This window comes from Hypanus sabinus, chromosome 2 (assembly GCF_030144855.1).
Source record: "Hypanus sabinus isolate sHypSab1 chromosome 2, sHypSab1.hap1, whole genome shotgun sequence".
Lineage (NCBI taxonomy): Eukaryota > Metazoa > Chordata > Chondrichthyes > Myliobatiformes > Dasyatidae > Hypanus > Hypanus sabinus.
Window position 1 is genome coordinate 159,822,907 of NC_082707.1, and position 25,426 is coordinate 159,848,332.

The window sequence follows — 25,426 nt, forward strand, 5'->3', positions numbered from 1 at the left end:
CAGCTGGACTCAAGAAGTGTCCAGAGGATCCCAACACTAACTAAATCTAATTTGACCTGCACTTGAATACCATATAGTATTCAAATTAAAGGCATGTGTCTTCCTCTTTCAGCAGAACAGACCAAGCTCCAGTGCTAGATTTACACTGCCATTTTACTGTTCTGCAGTGACACTGAAGGTGAAGGGAGTGAACATTGAATGTTTGAAGCAGAGATGTGTGTAGGGGAAGCCCATTAAGACAATCAAACCTATAAAACAATCTTTTATTGATGGCAGATTGTGTTTTAGCTGTATGTTGAACCTCCTTTCTGAAGCGCTCTCTTCAGCAACTCCCTCCCTCACTTTTATGTCTTTTGAAAAAAAATTCTTGAAACCTATTATTATTGTGGTTCCCCCCCCCCCCCCATATCCCTCCAGGGCTAGATACTTATTTCCCAGTCTATCTGCATGCATTTGATCTTACATTCTATTAAATTGTTGCATTATGTTCAGAGCTTAAAAGCAGATTATTCAGTCCACTTTTCTTCATCCAACCAAATATACATACCCTATTCCTGTTTCATTCAGATACTTGTCGAACTTTCCCTCGGAAAGTATAAGTGCAGTTAACGTAAATGGTCCTTTCAATTGCAAGAACCATATTTGAACCATCCTCAGGATTAAGATGTTTTGCCTGAATATCTAATTGAATTCATCAAGGACTATTTGAGTTTGAGTCTTACCACTCATTTCTCCCATGTGTAGAAAAATCTTCTCTAAGTATACACGTTTTACATTAAAGGCTCAATTTAATGAGTAGCATTATAGATAAATTGCAAAACTATGAAACTGTATTGATTACATAGATGGATTTGGCCTGTGCAAAATAAGGGGAATTATTGCTAATGGAAAATTACATTGCCTGACACAACTACTTGGCCCTTGCAGCAGCAAGCATGTTATAATTTAAATTGAAATTTTTAACTGGCACTGACATCTTTCATCTAGAGAGATAGAAGAAATTTTTAGAGACTAAAAAGATAGTGAAAATCACTTAGAAGTGTTGACTGAAATACTGTGTATTTCTAGATTTTCTCAATTTTAGCTCAATAAATAATTGCCTCCTCCATTCTTCTTCCACACACAACAAATTGACAATCAAAATGCCTATCAGGGCTGTTATTACACTCAATTCTGGAAACAACTTTTGGAGAAAGCCCTTGAGGATAAACAACTTCAATCTTCCTTTCAGTAGCATAAATATTTTATAAATTCTTAGCGGTATCTTCAAAGGTTTTGTTTTGTGGTGGCCTGTATCTCATTTCTGGACATTTGTGTCTTAAGTAGTTTCACTTCCAGCTTCCCTTTCCTGCCCACACTTTACTACGAGATTCTTTATTTGGCAATGGAGGATTATTGTTCAAGAGAGGTGTCGAGAGAGGATGTGTCAGATAACCATCAAGTAACCATTTAGTAACCATCAAGTGGAGTTAATTTGAAAGTTCCAGACTTTACCCTCATTAATGATGAAGATTCGTCTCCCTCCTCTTAGAGGTAATCAAAGGTGACCAGTTTCCTCTCCAGACTTGTGGGTTCGAGTAACTGAGTGAACCACTGCGAGAACCACACACTTTCATAGCTGGAATAAAAGGTGTCGGGGAGTGGGGGGTGGGGGGGGAATGGGTGTTAGACTGTGAGGTTCTCCCTCACGTTGCTATTTATGCTGGGGTTCTGTTGGGGTCCCTGTGTGGACTCAACAATCACAATACCATCCTGAATGTTCCTTCTCACTTTTAGTGCAATAGGGCAGAGATTTGAAGTGGTCAGTGCAAATGTCGCTTATTTTTGAGTGTGGGTGCAATCTTGAATCTTTTCCTCTGTGCTTCTGGTAAATATTGCTAACTTTATCAACTGTGGAAACACTCAGGACTTTTTAAGCTACTTAAAAATGCTACATGAATGTACATTTTTTCAGTTTTGGTGAATTGCATCTAAAAAGAGGAGGGGAAAGTCAATGCTAAACATACAGTAATAAGTGTATTAGTTATATTAGTACTCATTACAGATGATGCCTCTGAAATTTTCAGCCAGTCTCTTTCTGCATCATATCAATTTAGCTGTTTGAGAATTTAGTATTTATATTAATGTCATTAAAATGTAATACTGAAATTCTAGAACTTGTATAACATAAAACTATGCAAATTGAGATAAAGATAAACAAACCTAAACAAAGTTAGGTTTGCTGATAACATGGACAACAATTTTTTTAAAGTGTTGCTTCCTCAGAATTTTAGTTTGTTTATGATAGAACCCTTGGAGCTGAACACAAATATAATTTCAGACTTCTGGTGTCACGTAGGAGTTTGGAGAAACAAGAAATTAACCTTTATTAAATATAATGTATTTAAGTGCATAACAACAGTGCTGATGTTTTGTAATATTTTAACTAAGCGAAAATTTTTTATTTGCGTCCAGTGTCTGAGGCTTCTCGTTTAAGTGTCCAAAAATAATCAGCCAGCATTGATGGATTCCAGTTGCCCTGATACCGTTTCTCCATGACTGCAATGTTCTGATGAAACCTTTCACCATGCTCGTCACTGACAGCATCAGGATTTGCAGCTAAATCTAAATGGGTATGCAGAAAATAAATCTTTAGTGACATGCTGCACTTCATGGTTTCATATGCTTGAAGCACGTTGTCAACTAGCTGCATGTAGTGCTCTGCAGTTGCCAAGAAAATTTTCCACATCCTTGAATGCCTTCCATGCTATTTTCTCCAGTCCCACTATAAGTTCTTCGAACTGCCTGTCATTGATGACCTGTTTGATTTGTGGACCAATAAAAAATGCCATCCTTAATCTTGGCATCATTTATTCTGGGAAACATCTCCCTCAAATATTGAAATCCTACATGGAAATTTATAACCTTTCTGAAAATCTGTCCTGCCATGCAGCATCTGCCCTGCCTAAGCGTGCCCAGGCATGCCTGGACAAGATAGAAAACTTTTCAGCTTACTTGGTGGGCAACATTTTAATTGACTGTAATTTTGCATTGAAATAACAACCATTTGTGTTTTTTAAAAAAAAGGTCCACGATAGGGAAATTTCATGGGGATTTTCATGATTAGCAGCTGAAAATAAATAAGATACTTCCAAAAGTATTCAGGAAACAAGATCTTTGCTGTTCAGTGTAATAGGGCAATGTGATAAGCACTGAGTCCATTTACTGTTATTACCTTTGGGATATAACAGATGTGAAGTCAGCAAGTTACCATGCCACTCACTGAACTGCAGTCTCATTGCAGACATTTGCCAAGTGCAAGGAATTCAGGGGGTCAAATCAGAAGTCAGTAAAGAAGGTGGGATTGGGCAGTTAAGGGTATAGCCCATAGAAGCCATCGGCAAACTAGAGAAGTTTTCCAGCACGGACGCTGCAATTCTGCAATGTGGCCTTACAAAACTTACTTCATTAAACTTCTAAAACTTTCAAGATCAATCTTTAAAAGGCATAATTAACAATAGATATCTACTTTTACAATATTTTGATATTTATCTTGAATAACAAGTAACTGATCTATTTTTAAATAATATGGATTATTTTAAATATTAAAATTATTTTACTGTCTTCGGAACAAAACTTTTTATAACAAGGTAATACACACCTAGGTTGGAATCCAATGTAGAAATGCTTGGCTTCAAACAATTTTCTTTTTTGTTCTCAACTTAATCCAGGCTAGTTGTTAAGCTCTTGCATACCTGGAAAGTGTTGAAAAAAATTATATACAAAAACATGTGTATTATAGGAATGCATGGTTAAAGCAAATGGGGTATGAATCGAAGATATACACTTCATGGAAAAATCTTAAGATTATTATTTGTGTTGTATAATTTTAATTGAAGATGAAATCAAGAATACTTTTTCGCAATGATTCATTGAGGTACTTGTATGTGAAGGCATTACTATAAAGGAATTTAATATACTAAATGGAAGAATCAAGGTAACCTTACAAAGAATCAATCTACCACCTCCATGCAGGTGTGTAAGATGCAAACCAGGTGGCTGAAAGGCTGCTTTGTCTGAAGCTGTCATAGGGAAAACTGATTAATCTAATGCCCCATCCCCACATTCTCTTTTAACCATGTTAAAGAGATCGCTTTACATCGGCAAGTCCAGAACGAGATGCCTGTGTAGTCAGCCCCGTTAATGTGTTCCAGGGTTTAAACAATTTAGGTTAAAAGTGGATAATTGGTCAAAGCAGATTTTTAAAGCACACACAGGTGCCTTCGAAATCGAGGTCAAAAGTCAAGTGCATCTTATGTCAGTACTAGTGAACCTTTCCGAAGATGATCAAGATTTTTTCCCAGAATTCCTTAGCAGCCTCCAGGGCTCTTATACTGATTGATTATGCATGTACCAAATGATAGGAAAATGATAACGCATGTGTGGACTTTCAGCAACCCAGGCATATTCCCAGCAAAGGGAAATCAAGTGTGTTGATCACTCATTTGGGAGCTAATTGATGAAACAAGTCTTGACCTTTAACTGATGTACAAACATATGATTGGGTGATGTATCTTAGGTCATTTCAGGGCTATTTTAAGAAATTTAAACTCAAAGTAAAGCAATTGAAAAACCAGTTATGAGTTAGTATTGCATCCTCTCTGAGACCCAGGACTGTCAACTCAATCCAAAATGCCACTAACAAGAGAAAATCTGCAGGCTGGAAATCTGAGCGACACACACAAGATGCTGGTGGAATTCAGCAGGCCAGGCAGCATCTATGGAAAAATGCACAGTCGACAGGACTGAAGAATAAAAGCTGAGGAGTAGATTTGAAAGGTGGAGGGAGGGGAGAGAGAAGCACAAGGTGATACCTGGAGGGGAGGGATGAAGCAAAGAGCTCGGAAGTTGATTGGTAAAAGGCCATGTAAGAAAAAAAAGACAGGGGAGGAGCACCAGAAGGACTAATTAATTTCAGAAATATTCAGTGTTGTTTATGGTACACATCCTCTCAAATTTGGCATAGTTCAGATCTCAATTATCAACCATGTTCAGAGAGGCCAGAAGAAACGGGTGCATGCTAGTGCAGTAAGCATTGCTAGGAGTTTGAATTAAGATAAAATTGTTCATTAGTAGTTTTTTCTTCCAGATATATCTCTCATTGATTTGTGTAGGCCATTCCCACTGCTGAGACAGAATTACACATAGCACATAAATATATCATTCTATTTCATGTCATTGGTTAATCCTAGTTAATTGATATCTCAGCACTGAGTGAGGAATAGCAATATTTGATGGCATCCATATCCATTTATGCCTATTTTCCAGCAAGAGCCATTGGATAGTAATCGAGAACCAGATCTCCAGCTGTAACTCCTCTTTGTTGTTGTGATTGATTAGAGTAGCACACTGTTGTTTGCACTGAGATTAGTAACTCAAGACAAAACTAAAATTAACTTTAGAATATCTCAGAAATGTTAAAAACTTAAGTAATTATCGTAATCGTCCATTTTACAAACTGTCAGTTCTGCTGCAATTCTGAATGAACTACTTCCAGTTTTATAGTGGTAGTTTCATAAATGAGAAAGTTTTTCTTGTACAAATGTTCTAAAGTATGACGCGTGCTATTGGTTTTGGTAATTCACATCCCTGATAAATTCAGGACAAATAGAATTTGGAAGAAGAATTTTAACAAAATTATTATCTTCTTAATATTAAATTGCATATCAATAGTTAGCAGCTGGAGGTAACTAACTAGGGGCAGATGTCTAGTGAATTTTGCTCTGAGGATATAAAAAGATCTTGAGTGCCATTTGTAAGACAGATTTTCTTTTAGTAGACTATTACGTGCTTTGAGAATCTTAATTCTGCATGCAACAGCTAATTCTGCATTTGGATGTTTGTCTGCAGTAGTACTAGGTGACAACACTACCTGAAAAATGGTTCTAGGGCAGTAAAAACTATGCATGAAACTTTCTCTTTTATAGTGTATTTCATAATATCACGTAACCTTGAATTCAAGCTTAGCATTTCTTATTTGTGATTTAAATGGCAATGTTATTAAAGTGATACCACTTCAAGTTTGATCTTACAGAGAACCGACTTTCTGCAAAATCTCTTCAACACTGTACAAGAATTTGTTTGTAATAGGACATCTTGTCCTGCCCACTGCCAAATATAACTTTGGACGCTACTCACTTTCACTCCAGAATTGATGAAAGCATTCTAAAGTTCAATGGGTGGATCCAACTTTGCTGAATTCCAGATGTGTTTAAAAAAAAAACAAAACAGATGTTTTTAGCCAGGTCTAACAGAGCTGAGTAATTGCCACAATGGATTTAAATTTTCTGTAAGAGTACTTCAGTTAACTGAATTATATAAACCCCTCTGAGTTCCATAAAATATAAGCATGAAAGATCTTTTTTTTGTGTGTTTATCCATGAACCTTTGATATTAGTGGAGGCAAACATCTGGTGTATGCAGCCTTTGTTGGATTTGATGCTTTATAGCAGCCACAAACAAGGCTGTTGGGAAGGTCCACAAAGAGGTTTAAAGCATTAGTGCATGCAACATGTTACCACATTTACAAAGGAGCTTTTCCTTTTATAATTTACAATTAGAATGAACTTTGATTCAGCAACTAACAAGTACAATCTCTATTTAATCAAACCTCATTTGGCATGCATTGGATAATATTGATTTCTTCTTTCTAAAGGAGCTCCATTTCTACTTAATCAGATTTTTATTGCCTTTGATTTCCCTGCTGCTTTATTTTATAAATAAACTTTATTCATAATATATACTGTATACACAAGAAATAAAACAAACCAGTACTTGCTTTCTTTACATTCATCAGGTCTATATAATTGTAGTGTTAGCTCATTCTATGTTCAAGGCAACATTTCTACTGCTGTAGCTACTTTGATTCATGATTCAAATGTTTGACAGATTTTATATCTGATTTTATTACTGGACTTTGGCGCTCTCTCCCCACCCCCCCACCCCCATTCCTGATGAAAGGTCTCAGCCCGAAATGTTGGCTGCTCTTTTCTCACGGATGCTGCCTGACCTGCTGAGTTCTTCCAGCGTTGTGTATGTAATACAAATGTGCTGTTCTGATGTAGTTTCGAGGAAGAGCATATGTGGGTTCGCTATTCATTTCCCTGAGGATGAGGAATGGGCCAGATGATTAACACATGGCAGTATATTTGTTGGTAGATGTTGGATGGAGAGGAGAGAATTAATAGGTTTCTGATATGGCACTGGCATTCCTGATGGAGGAATCTAGAAGAGAAAAATGTCCGGTACCCAGAGACGGGAAAGATTCAACTTTCTCTTCTATTGTTACCATCTTCGGTTCAACAACATGATGCTCCTTCTGCCCTTACGTCCATCTTCTATTCCTCTTCCAGAAGAAAGGGGGTCCATGATGTTCCTTCTGGATCTTGACATTAAATAAAGATCACCCCACATTCTTCTAAACACCACAGAAAGCATATGCAACTTCTTTGTCCACTTTCATTAAAACAGCACTGTTTTCACCAAGGGAATCTCTTTTGGACTGTCTCCAATGCTAGTATATCTTTAAAAAAGGAACCAAAGCTGTACACAGTATTCCAGGCATAGCCTTGTCTACCCTCTTGTGACAATATTTTACTCTTCTGCATTCTAGCCTCTTTGTAATAAATGCTAATATGCCAGTTGACTGTCTAAGCCATTGCTGGAATGGCCTGACAACTTTTTGAGATGAACTGAGAAAAAGACAGGTAGGGTTTTGACAAAAGAAACTCACTCATTTGCAATTTCTCTCCAATCAAGTAATAATCTTCCTTTTAATTCTTCCTTGCAAATTTCATGACCTCAACTTTGCAGGGACTCCGGGTAGTTGCAGCAAACTGTATATATAATTTAGTCAAAATTGTAGGGAGTGAATTAGTAAATTTACTGGAGACAAAAAATGGCAGATTTGTGATAACATGGATGCTTTTCAAAGGATTCTGCGGGATTTTAGCCAGTTGGAAATGTGAACAAAGAAATAGCAGATGAAGTTTAATCCAGACAAATGTAAGGTGTTGGACTTTGGGAGGTCAAAAGTTTAAAAAAAAAGTAGGAGGCCCTCAAATTGAAATTTTGAGAGTATAGAATGCATGTACAAAATGTTTCTATGTTACTGTCACAATAAAAGGTAAAGTTAACAGGTTTAGGAAACATTTGCTTTCAAGGGCTATTGAGACCCTGGTTAAGAAGAAAAAGGAAGTGCATAGCAGGTGTAGCCAGCAAGGAACAAATTAGGTGCTTGAAGGGTATAAGAAATGCAAGAGAACTTAAAGAGGGAAATCAGGAAGGCTAAATGAGGGTATGAGATTAAACTAGCAGACAAGGTGAAGGAGATATTAAGAGCAAAAGGACAGGTATGGAACAAATTGAAGTCATCTTGTGGTCATCTAAGCATGGAACCAAAAAAGATTGGAGAGAGATCTTAAATGGATTTTTTGCATCAGTATTTACTCAAAAGATGGGCAATGAGTCTATAGAACTGAGGCAAAACAGCTGAGAGGTTTTGGACAGTATACAGACTGGGAAGTGCCTGCTGTCTAGAGGCAAATTAGAGTGGATAAATCCCCAGAGCCTGACAAGGTGTTCCTTTGGACCTTGTGGGAGGCCAGTGCAGATATTGTAGGAGCCTTAGTAAGAGTATTTAAAATGTCTTTAGCCACATGTTAGATGCCAGAGGATTGCAGGATAGCTAATGTTATTCCATTATTTAAGAAAGGCCTTTTAGAGCTTTCTTAAACAATGGAATAAGAATAAACTAGGAAATTATATACCATTGAGGCTGATGTCAATAGTGAGTAAGTTATTGGAAGGTATTCTAAGGGCCTGGATTGACAAGTATTTAGATAGACATGGACCGATTAGGGATGGTCAATATGACCTTGAGCATGGTAGATAATGTCCAACCGATCTTAGAGTATCTGAGGAAGTTTTCAGGAAAGTTGGTAAAGGAAAGGCAGTAGAGGTTGTCTACATAGACCTTAGCAAAGCCTTTGACAAGTTCCCGCATGGGAGGGTGGCTAAGAAGTTTCAGTCACTTGACATTGGTTTCATTGGAGAAGCTAGAGAGTGGTTGCCTCACTGACTAAAGGCCTGTGACTAGTGGCGTACCTCAGAAATCAGTCCTTAGTCCTTCGTTGCTTGTTATCCATATCAACAATCTGGATCAGTAAGGTGATGCATAACATCAAGAATGAGAGTGCAGGGGACAGCGAGGAAGTCTATCAAAGCTGCTAGTGGGATTTGGACCAGCTGGAAAAATGGTAGATGGAATTTAATGCAGGCAAATGTGAATTGTTGCACTTCGAGAGGACAAACCAGGATACAACTGAACGATAAATCACTGAGGAGCGTGGTGGAACAGAGGGTTCTAGGAATACAGATCTATAATTCCTTGAAAGTGGCCTCACAGTAGATAGGCTAGATAGGTACACATCTGGGTTAGTTGTTCTCCAGAAAGCGACCACACATTTCGGTTATATTAATGATTACCTGTTCTGTTATTTGTTTGGCTGTAAGTAACCAGCGAAATTTCTTCAGAAGTAAGCACTTGCTCCTAAAGAGAAAGAGGCTTCTTTTGACAGCTCTTTTGTTAAGTTACCTCATTCATCCCATGCCTAGATTCTTTCTCTGCACCACTATAGAAGGGGAGTAGCTTCTTCCCTTCGGCCACCAGATTTCTGATTGGGCAAAGAACCAACCCATTTCACTACCTCACTATTTGGTTTGCTCTTTATACGCTATGTACTTAATTTCTTATTGTAGCGTGTAGCTTTTATATTATTATGTATTGCAATGTACTGCTGCTGCAGAACAACACATTTCGTGACATATGCCAGTTATATTAAACTTGATTCTGATTATATTTTCTCCTTTTCAAGTATTTATCTGCTTTACTTTTAAAAGTTACTCATGCAAACAGATTCAACAGCGTTCTGGCAGTCCTTCACAGATTATAACAGTTCACTGAGCAAAAAAAATGTTTTCCTCTTGACTCTTTTGGCAAATTGATCCCTTTGCTTAAAACCATGACTTGCGGTTGCTGACACTTTTGGCAATGAAAATTGATTCTCCATACTTTGTCAAAACTGCTTATGCTTTAAAACGCTTTCATCAAATCTTGTTTTAACCTTTTGTACCTTAAGGAGTACAATCACAGTTTCTCTAGTATCTCCACATCTTTAACAACACTTCAGCAAATTTCTTCTAAGTCCTCTTGATGGCCTTGATATCCAAACTTACATGACATTTCAGTAAATGGTTTATAAATGTTTAATATAACTTTTTATGCCTATTTAATAAAATCAATAAACCCATTGGGGGTTTTTTAAACAGCCACGGGTTATCCTGCCACCTATCAAGCTTATTATAGAATACTCCCAAGTTCTTCAGTTTCTGTAACCTCTATAAAATTGCACTTTTTAATTCATATCGCCTCTCTTCATTCATCCCGCCAAACAATTTGCACCTCCAATTACATATTAAGTCCTCCAGTTACTATAAAACCCATTGGGTAAAATGCAGACAGTAACAATCATACAAATACTAATGTAAGAGAGTTTCAATATAAAGAAGAATTACTTCTCACATCAAGGTGAGGGACTAGCATTGGCTTTCCAAATATTAACAATTGCGTTGGTATCGTAATTACTTCAAATTCCTCCTGCATCCAGAGAGATCTACCTCTCTGTAGTAGTTCTCATTCTAATTGGTAGTGCTTTGTATCTTTGCGATATTCATCAATTTAAGGTTTTGAGGTTCTGAATAAATTTGAATAAACATTAATTCAAATAAATAATTAAGAAACTATTTGGTTTGCAGGACCCTTCTAAGTAAGTATTGCAAAGGTAGTTTTAAGTGTATCTAAAATAAGACATTTTTGTGAAATCATGTGGATTACCATCACAAATAAATATGCCTACACTTTGATTGACCTTGTTGAACCTTGATGTTCTGTTATTATTCAGATACGAGTCATTTATTTATCACTTGTACAGTGAAACGTTTAATTTATATTAACAACCAACCCAACCCAAGGAGGTGTAGGGGCAGCCAGCAAGTGTTGACACACATTCTAGTGCCAAGAGAGCTTGCCGACAATGTTCAGCAATGCATCAACATTGCCCAGGGCTGTAGTTTAGGAAATAATTGGTGTGGTAGGAGAAAATTCCTGCATGACCCATCTTCAGAGATGGGGAAGGAAAACTTCTAGGCTATAAATGAATAAAGTATGATTTAATGTTCCCTATGTTTTGCACCTTTTACATTGATACATAGAAAAGCAGGAGCAGCAGTAAGTTTTCCAGCCACTTTGCTCTGTTAGTAAGTATAATTGTGCATTGATATGTCTAGAAATCCATCTAAATATTCTTAAATATATTCAGAAACTTGACCTCCACAGCCTTCTGTGATGAAGAATTTCACAGCTGCCCAGTCCTCTATGTGCAGAAGTACTTCCTCAGTAAATGAAAATCTAAAAAGCTGATGGTGCTAGAAATCCAAAATAAAAGCAGAAAATCCTGGAAATACTCAGGAAAAATCTGTGGATAGTGAGACAGGGTTAATATTTCTTGCCATAAACTGTGTTACTTCTTCTCGTCTCAGAAGTAAATGGTTTACACGACCTTCTGAGTGTCCATCGGTCTGAGACCCTTATCCTTCCTACTTCCAGTCTGTTAAGCCCTGTAAGAACTGTATATGTTTAATGAGATCTCTATTTGACACAAGACACAGGAGCAGAATTAGGCCACTTGGCCCATTGAGTTTGCCCTGCCATTTTATTAAGGCTGGTCTAGTTCCCTATTAATCACATTTTCCTGCCTTCTCCCCATAACCATTCACACCCTGACAAATCAAGAACTTATCAAACTCTGATTTAAATGCACCCAGGGACCTGGCCTCCACTGCTGCCTATGACAGAGAATTCCGCACATTCATCACCATCTGGCTAAAGAAATTCCTCCTCAGCTCTGATCTAAATGGACATCCCTCTATATTGAGGCTGTGCTAAGCTCCCCCACCAAAGGACATATCCTCTTCACATCCACTCTATTTGGGTCTTTCAACATGCAATATGTTTCAATGAGAATCCCCCTCATTCTTCTAAATTCCAACGAGTACAGGCACGAGCCTTTAATTGCTGCTCAAAGGAAAACCCTTTCATTCCCAGAATCATTCTTGTGAACCTCCTCCGAACACTTTCCAACGTCAGCACAATCCTTCTTATATAAGGGGCCCAAAACTGCTCACAATACTCCAAGTGAGCCCTCACCAGTGTCTTATACAGCCTCAGCATTACTTCTATATTCTAGTCCTCTGGAAATGAATGCTAACATTGCATTTGCCTTCCTCACTATCCGTGCAAACTGCAAAATAGCTTTTAGGGAATCCTGCACAAGGACTCCAAATCCCTTTGCACCTCAGATTTGTGAATTGCATCTCTGTTTAGAAAATAGTCTACACTTTTATTCCTTCTACTAAAGTGCATGACCATACACTTCCTGACTCAGTATTCCATCTGCCACTTCTTTTTCCATTTTCCTAATCAAAGGGTCAAAGGTCCAATTTAATGTTAGTGGAATGTATACAATATACATCCTGAAATGCTTTTTCTTCACAAACATCCACAAAACAGAGAAATGCCCCAAAGAATGAACGACAGTTAAACGTGAGAACCCTAATGTCCCCCCGATCCCTTCCTCCTGCACGTAAACAGCAGCAAGCATTGATCCTCCCACCAGCAGAAAAAAAGCGTATCGATACTGTCACCGAGCTGCACTAAGCAATAGCAAAGATACAGACCAACGTTATCCCAAAGTCTTTGCATTTCAACTGACACTCGACAAACCTCAGGTTCTCTCTCTCCTTGGCAAGGGAGAGGGAGGTGTCCCCCCATTTTCACAGCAAGTGGGAGACAAAACAACAACTCACTGGTTTACGATGTTAAAAGTCCATTTCATCACTCTGTGTCTGAAGATCGCAAAGACCTTGAGTCTTCAGGCCCACAGCAAAAGATTTTCCGGCCTCCCCGATGAGACACGAGTCTCCTGCCGTGACACCAACCCTCAATCCACCCGACTCCAGAGCCCCGAGATCTTAGGCTTCCAAACACGATCAAGACTCTGAGGCCAAACCCTTACCATGTTGAATAACAGCCCATCATGGAACCCCAAGAGCAGGTCCCACTCCCACAAAGAACTGAAGCCCGCGTGTAACTCCAGGGCAGGGTCTTCAAAAGGTCCCTGAAAGGGAAAAATAAAGATATTAAAGAAATAGAGCTGTTTCTGAAGATGCAAGCAAAGGAGTCGCCGTTAGGTGCCATCGTCACTCCTAAACTCTGCTTTCAATCTGTCTCAGTTCTTCTGAAGACTCTCTGCATCCTCAACACTAACTGACCCTCCACTTATCTTCATATTGTCTGCAAAACTGGCCACAAATCCATCAGTTTCATCATCCAAATCATTTACATACAACGTAAAAATAAGTAGTCCCAACACAGACCCCTGTGGAACACCACTAGTCACCTGCAGCCAATCAAAAAACGATCCTTGTATTCCCACTCTTATGGCCTCCTGTCAATCAGCCATTGATCTATTCAGGCTAGTATCTTTCCTGTAACATTCTGAGCTCTTCTCACGTTTAGCAGCCTCTTATGCAGCACTTCATGAAAGGACTTCTGAAAATCCCAAAACACAACATCCACTGATTTTCCTTTTCCTCTCTTACTTGCTACTTATTCAAAGAACTCCAATAGATTTGTCAGGTAAGCTTTTCTCTCAAGGACCCAAGGCTGACTTTGGCCTACTTTATCATGTGCCTTCAAGTATAACCATATAACTATATAACAATTACAGCATGGAAACAGGCCATCTCGGCCCTTCTAGTCCGTGCTGAACACTTACTCTCATCTAGTCCCACTGGCCCGCACTCAACCCATAACCCTCCATTCCTTTTCTGTCTGTATACCTATCCAATTTTGCTTTAAATGACAATACCAAACCTGCCTCTACCACTTCTATTGGAAGCTCATTCCACACAGTTGCCACTCTCTGAGTAAAGAAATTCCCCCTCATGTTACCCTTAAACTTTTGCCCCCTAAGTCTCAACTCATGTCCTCTTGTTTGAATCTCCCCTACTCTCAATGGAAAAAGCCTATCCACGTCAATTCTATCTATCCCCCTCATAAGTTTAAATACCTCTATCAAATCCCCCCTCAACCTTTTACGCTCCAAAGAATAAAGACCTAACTTGTTCAATCTTTCCCTGTAACTTGGGTGCTGAAACCCAGGTAACATTCTAGTAAATCTTCTCTGTACTCTCTCTATTTTGTTGACATCTTTCCTATAATTCAGTGACCAGAACTGTACACAATACTCCAAATTCTGCCTTACCAATGCCTTGTACAATTTTAACATTACATCCCAACTCCTATACTCACTGCTCTAACTTATAAAGGCCAACTTACCAAAAGCTTTCTTCACCACCCTATCCACATGAGATTCCATCTTCAGGGAACTGTACACCGTTATTCCTAGATCACTCTGTTCTACTTCATTCTTCAATGCCCTACCATTTGCCATGTATGTCTTATTTGGATTATTCCTACAAAAATGTAGCACCTCACACTTATCAACATTAAACTCCATCTGCCATCGCTCAGCCCACTCTTCTAACTGGCATAAATCTCTCTGTAAACTTTGAAATCTTACTTCATTATCCACAACGCCACCTACCTTAGTATCATCTGCACACTTAGATGCAATTTACCACCCCATCATCCAGATCATTAATGTATATGACAGACAACATTGGACCCAGTACAGATCCCTGAGGCACACCACTAGTCACCGGCCTCCAACCTGACAAACAGTTATCCACCACTGCTCTCTGGCATCTCCCATCTAGCCACTGTTGAATCCATTTTACTACTTCAATATTAATACCTAATGATTGAACCTAACTAAGGTTCTGTGCAGAACCTTACTGAAGTCCATATAGACAACATCCACTGCTTAAAGGTTTCTATGTGATACCTCTCTCAATGAATTATAGGCATCTGTTAGTCTCGTGAGACCAAGGATTTGCACCTCGGAAGGTTTTTCCAAGGCGCAGGCCTGGGCAGGGTTGTATGGGAGACCAGCAGTTGCCCATGCTGCAAGCCTTCCCCTCTCCACGCCACCGATGTTGTCCAAGGGAAGGGCACTAGGACTCAAGCAGCTTGGCACCAGTGTCGTCGCAGAGCAATGTGTTGTTAAGTGCCTTGCTCAAGGACCCAAACACGCTGCCTCAGCTGAGGCTCGAACTAGTGACCTTCAGGTTACTAGTCCAAAGCCTTATCCACACGCGCCAACACTAGTACTCTGAAACCACATCCTTAACAATCTATTCAACATCTTCCCAACCACTGAGATCAGGTTAAGTGGCTTATAATTTCCTTACTTCTGCCTCGTTGAAGAGTGGAGTGACATTTGCAATTTTCCAGTCCTCTGGAACCATGCCAGACTCTATTGATTTTTGAAAGATTATTAATAATGCCTCCACAATCACTTCAACTACCTCTTTTAGAACTCTGGGGTGTAGTCCATCAGGCCCAGGTAACTTAATCTACCTTCAGATCTTTCAGTTTCCCAAGCACTTCTCCCTAGGAATAGCACTTGCACACACTTCTGCCCCGTAACACTCACGAACTTTTGGCATACTACTAGTGTCTTCCACTGTGAAGAATGATGCAAAATACTTATTCAGTTTGTCTGCCATTTTCATATACCCAATTATTATCACTCCAGTGTCATTGTTTAGTGGTCCAATACCTACTCGCATCTCTCTTTTACTCTTTATATATCTGAAAAAAAATTGGTATTATTGTTGATATTATCAACTACTTACCCTCTTATTTCATCTTCCCCTCCCCCATGGTTTTTTCAGTTGGCTTCTGTTGGTTTTTTATAGCTTTCCAATCCTCTAACTTCCCACTAATCTTTGCTGTATCATATATCCTCTCCTTTGTATTTATGTTGGCTTTGACTTCCTTGACAGCCAAGGTTGCATCATTCTGCCTTACTTCCTTTTCTTGGGATGTATCTATCCTGTGCTTTCTGAATTGCACCCAGAAAACCCAGCTATTGCTGCTCTGCTGTTATCCCTGCCAATGTTCCCTTCCAACCATCTTTGGCCAACTCCTCTCCCACGCCTATGCAATTCCCTTTTCTCCACTGTAATTCTGACACATCTGAAGTTAGCTTCTCCCTCTCAAATTGTTGGGTGAATTCTATCATATTATGATCACTGTTGTCTAAGAGTTCCATTACCTTAAGCTCCTTAATCATGTCAGTTCATTGGACAACACGGTCCAGAATTGATGATCCCCTAGAGGGTTCAAACACATGCTGCTCCAAAAAGTAATCTCACAGGCATTCAATAAATTCTTTCTCTTGGGATTCAGCATTGACTTGATTTTCCCAATCTATCTGCATATTGGAATTCCCATGCCTTTTTGACGTGCTTTTCCTGTCTGCTGCTGTAATTTGTAGACCACATCCCGGCTACTGTTCAGAGGCCTGGATATAAATTACATCGAGGTCTTCTTACCTTTACAGTTTCTTAACTCTACCCACAAGAATTCTACATTTGTGATCCTGTGTCAGCTCTTTCTAAACATTTGATTTAACTTTGTTACCAGCAGAATCACTTCTCTTCTTCTGCCTACCTGCTTGTCCTTTTGATAGATCAAGTATTCTTGAATATGAACCTCCCAACGGCAATTATCTTTCAGCCATGACTCTGTGATGCCCACAATGACATACCTGCCAATCTCTAACTGTGCTACATGATCACCCACCTTAATTCATATCCTGCATGTGACGAGAGTCCTTGACAAGGATGGCTTGGTCCCAAATGCTGGAGCACCCGGGGGCTATGATTGAGACACAATTTCAAACTGGATTGAGAATCTGAGCACAAACCAGACACTAGACAAAATCACGAGTAGGCTTACGATTGAGCACCGAGTCACAGTACAGTTATTCCTTCAATGCTCGACCCTTGGCACCCAAAACATGACTGCCAATTAGCGGGACTGTCCTGACTTGTAGCTACACCAGCTATCCATACTCCGGGGAGTTAGAGCGTCTGAACCTCAGAAGCTGGTTGGATGGGTGCGTGTTGTAACAGGCCCCTTCCCCTAAGGCTGACTCCTGATGGCCCTGGCTGCTTGGAGAGATGATGATCGTAGTTGTGGATGAGAGCCAGATCCCAGATATCCTTGTCCAGCACCCAGAACTCCTCCGGTCCGAATCCTTCCCAGTCCATGAGATATTGCTGAACACCTTGAACAGTACAGGAGTCCAAAATTTTTCACACAGTGAATACCTGCTCCCTGTCAACAAACCTGGGTGGCAGCAGGACTGATGGTTGTGGGACTAACAGGCTGGTGTTCACAGGCTTTATCTTGCAAAGGTAGAAAGTGGGATTGATCTTGAGGGTCTTGGGGAACTGCAAGGTGCAGGCCATCAGGTTTACTTCCCTGAGAATTCTGAAGGGTCCAATGCACTTGGGCACCAATTTCCAGAACTCCACTTGGAGAGGCAAATCCTGAGTTGACAGCCAGACCTGTTTCCCAGGTTGCAAAACTGGGCCCTGTTTTTTCTTGTGGTTAGCCTTTACCTCAACCTTCCAGGTAGAAGCTAACACAATCTCCCTTGCCCTAGTCCATTTCTCCTTGCAGTGTTGGACAAGATCTTCAGCTGCCGGAACCCCAACTTCCCCCTCCTACTCAGGGAAGAGTGGCAGAGAATACCCAAATTGGCATTCAAAAGGAGACATCTTGTGCACTGAATGTTGTAAAGGGATGCAGGCAACCTCTGCTCACATCAAATAGTCACTCCACTTGTTTGACCTCTCAGAGGCCAGGCATCTTAAGGTACATTCACCTGCCCAGTCTGGCTGTTGGACTGTGGTTGAAGCCCAGAGGAAAGACTCACTGTTGCCGCAATCAGTTTGCAAAATGCCCTCCAGAAGCATGATGCAAATTGCAGCCCACAATCTGACACAATGTCAGCTTTGTGAAACTATGGATTCTGAAGACCTGCTGCAGGACTATCTTGGCCATCTCCAATGCAGACGGAAGTCTGTCCAAGGCAATGAATTTGCAAGCCTTCAAAAAATGATCCACATTTACCATGATAATGGTTTTCCCCTTGGAAGGAGGAAGACCTGTGACAAAGTCCATGGAGATGTGAACCGATGGTCTTTCCAGAACAAACAGAGGGTGAAGGAGTTCTTGAGGTAGGATATGGGTCTCCTTGTTCCAGGTGCATACCTTGTATGCCAGCACATATTGACGGATCTCCCTCACCATTCCAGGCCAACAATATCTTCTCTTATTGAACTTGAGGGGTATGGCAATCCCTGGGTGAGATGTCAATCTCAATGCAGGTCCCCTTCATAGAACGTGAGACCATTTGGGACTAGGAGTGAACAGCCCACGTGGAGGGCTATTCTGAGGAATCTCCCCTTGCACCTGAGCCTTGCAAACAAGTGTGTCAGTCCCCCAACAAATTGCTGCCATCACCTTCACTTGGGGCAAAATGGTGATAGGCTGCTTTTCTCATTTGGGTTTGTCTAACTGATGGGACAAGGCATCAGGCTTCTGGTTCTGAGATGCCAGTCGATCAGTTAGGACTAAATTAAAGGATTTAAAGAAAAGAGACCGCCTGGCCTACCTGGAATTCAGTCTCTTGGTCTCCTGAATATAAGCCAGGTTCTTGTGGTCTGTCCATATGTTAAACGGGTTCTTGGCCCCCTCAAGCCAGAGACATGAGCAGCTCTCTATTTCCAATGTTATTATTCACCTCTGCCCGCGATAGTCGGCTGGAAAAGAACAACCAATGGTGTTGTTTATTGTCCGAAGGTGCCAGTTGAGGCACCTACTCTGACATCTGAGGTGTCCACTTCCCTGATAAAGGGAAGGTCTGGGTTGGGTGGGAGCAGCCACAAGCCACCGGTAGAGCTCTGCGAAAGCAGCCTCTGCCTTTGGAGTCCAAACGAAAGGGCTCAAGGAACTCTTGGTTAGTGCTGTCTGCAAAACCACCTCTGGGCTGAAATTTCTGATAAACCTTCAATAAGAGTTGGCAAATCCCAGGATGGACGATGGATGGTGATGGCTAATCTCCAACTGCCCTGTGTCTTACTAGGGTTCATCTTGAGATTGGCATTAGAGATGATGAACCCAAAAAATAAATAGCGGTTACATGAAATTCAGACTTCTCCAGTTTTACATAAACTCCACGATCCAGAAGCCTCTTTAGGATGTCTCTAACGTGAGTGACCTACTTCTCTGTGGACTTTGAGAAAATTATGATGTCATCCAAGTAAGACGAAGCGTACCTATGGAGAGCATCCCTGAGCACACTGTTTATAAAGGCCTGGAATCTGAGATAACCAAAGGGCATTCTTCAGTTTATCCCTGAGTCTGTGGCAGTATCTCATGGCCAAGACACTCTCTTGGGCCACAGTCTGAAATTCGGCCGCTGACCTTCCCCCTTGTTGAAACTTCATCGGGTGGTCTGAGGCTCAGCTGCCTCTGGCGGGATTATGAAACTCTTCCCTTATGGCGGCCATGAGGAAATCTTCAATCTGTGTTCCCAATGTGCGGTGGCCCAGTCAGATAATGAAGGTCATCTTTCCTCACCCCAAAGGGAACTGGGATGGCTGGAGCTCAAACGCTAACAAACATTGGTTGAGGAAACTGTGGCAAGAACCCGGGTCACCGTCAGATTTCCGCAGGTTTGGAAAATGTACTGGCTCCGGAGAGGGACCGACTGGTTCTCCCAAGCAACTCTGGCTTCCCCCTTACAAAATCTCCAGGCTCTGTCAGGCAATATCTTCACTGTGTCCGGTCAGAATGGACGAAAGACTCTGATAGCACACTGTGGCTATACTGGCTCAATCGTACTGTGACGAGAGACAAGGATGGCTTGGACCCAAAGGCTGGAGTATCCGAGGCTAGGAACAAGACACAGCTTCAAACTGGACCAAGAATCTGAGCACGAAACAAATACTAGACAAAATCACAAGAAGGCTTACGATTGAGCACTGAGCCTTAGTTCAGGTACTCCTTAAATACTTAATCCTTGAAGCTCAAAACATGATTGCCAATTAGTGGAACAGTCCTGAATCTTTAAAGGGGGCTGCAGCAGCTATCCATACTCCAGGGAATTAGAGCATCTAAACCTCAGAAGCTGTTTGGATGGGTGCATGTCGTAACATTGCGTGGATTCAATTTAACACTTTTAGTCCTGAATTTGTCACCCTTTTCAATTTTTCCCCCTTTTACACTGCAACCATCCCGCTGACTGCAATGTTGCCCTTTCACTTGCCTGTCCTTTCTGACAGTCTTACTATACACTACCTCTGCTTGCAAACCAACATCTCTATCTTCAGCCCTATCACTCCGGTTCCCATACCCCGGCCAAATTACTTTAACCCCTCCCCAACAGCTCCAGCAAACCAGCCCGCAGGGATATTGGTCCCCTTTAGATTCAGGTGTAGCCCATCCCTTTTGTACTGGTCATACCTTCCCCAGAAGAGATCCCAATAATCATAAATCCTGCACCAGATCCTCAGCCACATATTCATCTGCCATGTCATCCTTGGCACGTGGGACAAGCAGCAGTCCAGAGATGGTTACCCTGGAGGTCCTGTTTTCCAGCTTTCTACCAGCTCTCTAAATTCTCTCCATAGGATTTCCTCTCTTCTCTTAGTATTTTCATAACATGATAATTATTAACAATTTTTTTTTCCAATTCCTATAATCTACAACTACATTTTTTCAAATTGGACAACTTTATATCTCAGCTCGATGTTCAAAAATCAGACTTCTATTCCTATGCTGTACTCGTCCCAATAATTCCTTTTTCCCCTCTCTATTAATGGAAGGAAACAGTGTAATAGAGAACTCCGGGTGAGATATAAAATATTAGGCAGCGTCTGTGAGAAGACAAATACTGTTAGCAATTCAAGCCTGAGGTATTTGATTTCCAGTTAAGTCTGTTTAGGCTTAACATGCCAGAATTGGATTTTGAAACTACATTTTTATGTATAAATCTCAGTCTGCCCAGCAACCTCACCTATCCAGATTATTTTGGATTATTGCATTTTGGTTGTTATTATCAACACTGTTGGGTGTTATTCATAAGCTAGGAGTACTTGGACTGGATTTTAATATCTCAGCTATTTATAATGATCATAAACAAAATTATTAAAATACCACATTATGTGCATAATACATGTGTACATGCTTAACGCTTTAGTGAACAAGAGTATTGTTACTTTGATAATTTTGATTATTTGCTTTTGATTGTTTGATTTGGGTTTGATTTTTCCTACCTCACCTTTGTCAATTAGCACAACATAGTTTTCAAGTTGAATAAGCAGAGATCGACATTGTTCCTTTAAGCAAAAGGATAAGTTTAGATTCCTATTTGCTGTAAAATTGTGAAAATTTGGAGCTCTATTGTTCCTTCATAAAAACATTTTTGTAACTCATCTCAATATAAATAAAATTTCAAATGAAATTAATGTGCTTGAGTGGCAGAAAGCCATGGAGCACCACATTGCCAGCTGAAATGCAAGTGCTCATTGCAGCTGGCCTCTCCAAATGGCCTTTATTTTAACACTGGCAATAATAAATAAATGGCTTACTGCCAGGCTTAAGTTCATAAAATCAAAGTTCAGATTTCTTTATTATAAATGATACTTTTTTTAAGTTAGTATTGACAAAGATTGAAAGAATTTTGCTATAGTACAATGGAAAGACTACTTAGAACTGCTTATAAGAAATACAAACACATTTTTCAAACAATTTACTTCCTTTGGAAATAGTAGTCCGTTTTCTTTCCCTTGTGAAACTGCATTTTGAAGCCAAAATTCCTGTACAATACAAATTAACTCCCACACATCACCAGAGGCTGTTACTAGAGTGCAAAGTTTATAATTCAAAGCAGCCAAACTTTTAAAACATAAATTCTTCTGACTGAGAGCTAAAGTGGAGAATATTTGGAGGATCCAGGATTACTAAATAAATACCTTTATTTGTATATGCAGCACATTGTACCTTGGCATTAAGCCTGACTAACTCCCAACTGAATCCTAAATCTGTTTCAGCAGAGTCAGCATTCAAAACTTTAAGTGGCAGGTTATTCTATAAACTATCCAATCTAAATAGCAAATTAACAAGTTGCATTTGGCTTTTTCTTTCCTTAAATCATTTTTTATTTTGTGTTAGCCTCCACACTGATACACTTTTGTATATTCATATTTCTTGTAAGACTCTGTTGGGGGTGAACTGTTGTCTTCATGGTAATATTAATGAAGGACTTGAGTCTCAATCCAAACAGACCCATCATGTAGGATTGTGATGGATTGTTACCGTCCTAGGCCAGTAGGCCTCTCTCTCATGTTTGATAATCTCAGCTTTCTAAACACAGCATCTGCCACTTGTAGAGATAAAAACAGATGCAAGTAAACTTCCAACTAATAGTTTGTTAAGTTTCTGCTCGTAAATGGGAGTTCGTCTTCAGTGCTTAAATGTAAATGGAAAGCAGTAACGAAGTTGAAGCTGAAATATAGCTCTGTGGGAAGAAAGATGTAGGTAACTGCATCTTCTTTATTACTGCTCAAAGAATAATATTATACAATGGGTCGTTTACTTTGTGTTGTTTCAAACAGCCAAGCCGACTTTTAAGTTGCTTAGTTCAAGGAAGTTGCAGAACAGATGGAAGATATCTTGTAGCATATCAATAACTGATATATTTATAATAAGAAGGTTTTATGTACTCAAGGAAGTTAGTTTTACAACACTTACAGACTTAGTGGAGGTCTATGTCTTCATTTGTGTTAAAAGGATGTCTGAGGAAATATCATGTGTGTGTGTGAAGTCACCCAAGTGGTAGAGAAAGGGTGCAAATGTAGAGTGCAGCTCAAGCTTATTAGCAATGGGGTAAGGAATATCAAGAAAAAACCTGGAAGAAACACGGGGTGAACTAGAATCCATTCCTCTAGCTTTGGTTTCTGCAACGGATAACTTGTTCATCTGCATCACGGTTTGTCTTTTTAGTTTATAGGGATTGTACCTATGTTTTAGGAAATGGTTTGCAACTTGGAAATGTTTAAGATAGAAATCCTCTGTCAGTTTTAAAGGTTTTTTGTTAGAGCGCTGTTTGGATTTAATCAAGTACCATGGAAAATAAATGAACTAGGTTTTAAACCTCTGTAGTAGGGATAGAGAACCCACCATTTGAATAGTAGGTAATGGCAGCTAAACTCGCCATGTAGAATAAACAGGGAAGGGAACTAGTCTTTGATGATTGGGTAGTCACAGTATAAATTCCCTTTAGTGAAAGTACTTGTGGCTATTTATATCATTTGAGTTTAGACCTTCGCAATCAGCAGACCAAATATGATCACAGTTGGTGCCTGACATGGTCACATTATATCAAATAATATCAGTATTATTTTAGAAAGAATTATTATTTAGCAGTAGTCCAACTCAGAGAGGTCTCAGCAAGTGCTACGGCACCCTACCTAGTACTATAAAATGGTCAACATCCTGGTTTCCAGCAGCTGTGCAGGCAAATGCTGGTCGATATTATGAATGCGTTAACAAGATATCAGAAATAAGGGATAATACCCTGACTGCTCCTCAGATTGAACATGATGAATATTTTATTCTTCAAGTCAGAGTCTGGAATGATGAAGGGTTAGAGCATAGAGTATGATGTAGATTACAGATCAAACACCACTGTAGAAATGACTGGATACAGACCAATGCAATTTGTACAAGATATCAACAATATAGCAATAATTCATGCCTGGAGACTACAAATTGGCCTTTTTTTAGATAGAAACCAGCATCTGGGTGGAGTCCACATGAAGAGCCCAGTGACCCATATCTTAATCCCAGTGCATGGGGATATCGTGTATTCCTTACAAGCACACACAAGGTAGCGCCCACGCTAGTAAAGTTTAGAAGTACTAATGAAGCCTGGAAAACAGAGCTTGGGAACATGCAAGAGAATTAATAAGAAGATTGACTTTAACCAGTAAAAGACACATACAGGGACAGGTTCCTGTACAGGAAGTCACTGCAGCTTTCTCAGTACAAACTTCCAAACAAGTTTTTGAACTTTTGGCTATTCAGAGTTTGCAGGCAGTATTCACCATGCATCTAGATGATTCTGAAAGAATGCCAGGAGATTAGTTGCCTTCTGGGCCAGTCATACTGCCCAACATATTTAGCAATTCTTATTAATGTTATTTCCAATAGCCCTGGTACCACTTCCACACAAGTGTGGAAATCCGTATCGGATATATGTGTGAATTTATAAACAAATAAATATTGCAGAGATACTATACTGTGCAATTAAGTACCTATATATAGTTAGGGTGCCTCAGAATTTTTCAAAGTTCTATAGCAGTGTTTATGTATTTCACAGTAACGCTGCCACAAAAAAAAACAAATTTCATGACATGTGAGTGATGATAAACCTCCTGTTGATATGGGTCTCTAATGTAGACTGAGAGTGGGAAGGGGGCAGGGAGAGGGGAATCCTGCTTGGGAAAAGGGGAAGTGAGTGGGGAGGGAGTGAGAAGCACCAGAGAGGCATTCCGTAATGATAAGTAAAACAATAGTTTGGAATCAAACTACCTTGCCTGGTGTCTCAGGGCTGGGTGTGTCTGTACCTGTGCCACCCCACCACACCTTCTCTGCCACCTGTCCCACACTCCTCCCACGCCGTTCCCAGCACCCTTTCTTTCTGCCAGATTCATAAACTTCCTCTCCACTCCATGTTGACAAATGTAGTAGTGTGCAAAAGTCTCAGGCACCCTGGGGCGGGAGGGGTGTGTGTGTGTGTGTGTGAGAGAGAGAGTGAGAGAGTGAAGCACTGATCTGAGAAAGCCACCAAGGATTTGGACACAGTCATGGCATTTGGCACACTATTCATGTAGAATTAGCCATGCTATATTGGCGGCTTTACATGTTGAGTGATTGTAAGCAATTTCTTGCAAATAGTAAAGAATGTCCAGCTTATAATAAAGGAGCAGTCACAAGACCCCCCCCCCCCCCCCATAGGACAAACAAAGCCAATTGCGCCAATGCAGGTGTGGAAGTTAATTATATAGGCCTATTTCTGGCAGCCAAAGACCACCCACCTTATCAAAAGCCTAATAGAGTACTTCTTGTGATAACTGATCTTTGTAAGGGATATACTTGATTAGTCTCTACAGCTTCTTGTAGAGAGATGGCAACTGTCACAGCACTCCAAAACTACATATTCCCATGTGTTGGCAACCCCACCTGCATTCATGTAGACAAAGAGACTTCCTTCAAGGGTAA

At 40.1% G+C, this 25,426-nt stretch overlaps 1 long non-coding RNA gene across 1 annotated transcript in view; it reads right to left on the reverse strand.

The window, feature by feature from the left end:
• Positions 1 to 2,398: 2,398 nt before the first annotated feature.
• Positions 2,399 to 25,426, reverse strand: part of LOC132385664 (uncharacterized) — a 46,806-nt gene continuing 23,778 nt past the window's right edge. The window contains exons 4-6 of the long non-coding RNA XR_009509223.1: positions 13,173 to 13,274; positions 3,641 to 3,734; positions 2,399 to 2,604 (exon numbers count right to left, since the gene is read on the reverse strand). This is a non-coding gene — a long non-coding RNA (uncharacterized LOC132385664). The remainder of the gene's footprint in view (positions 2,605 to 3,640; positions 3,735 to 13,172; positions 13,275 to 25,426) is intronic.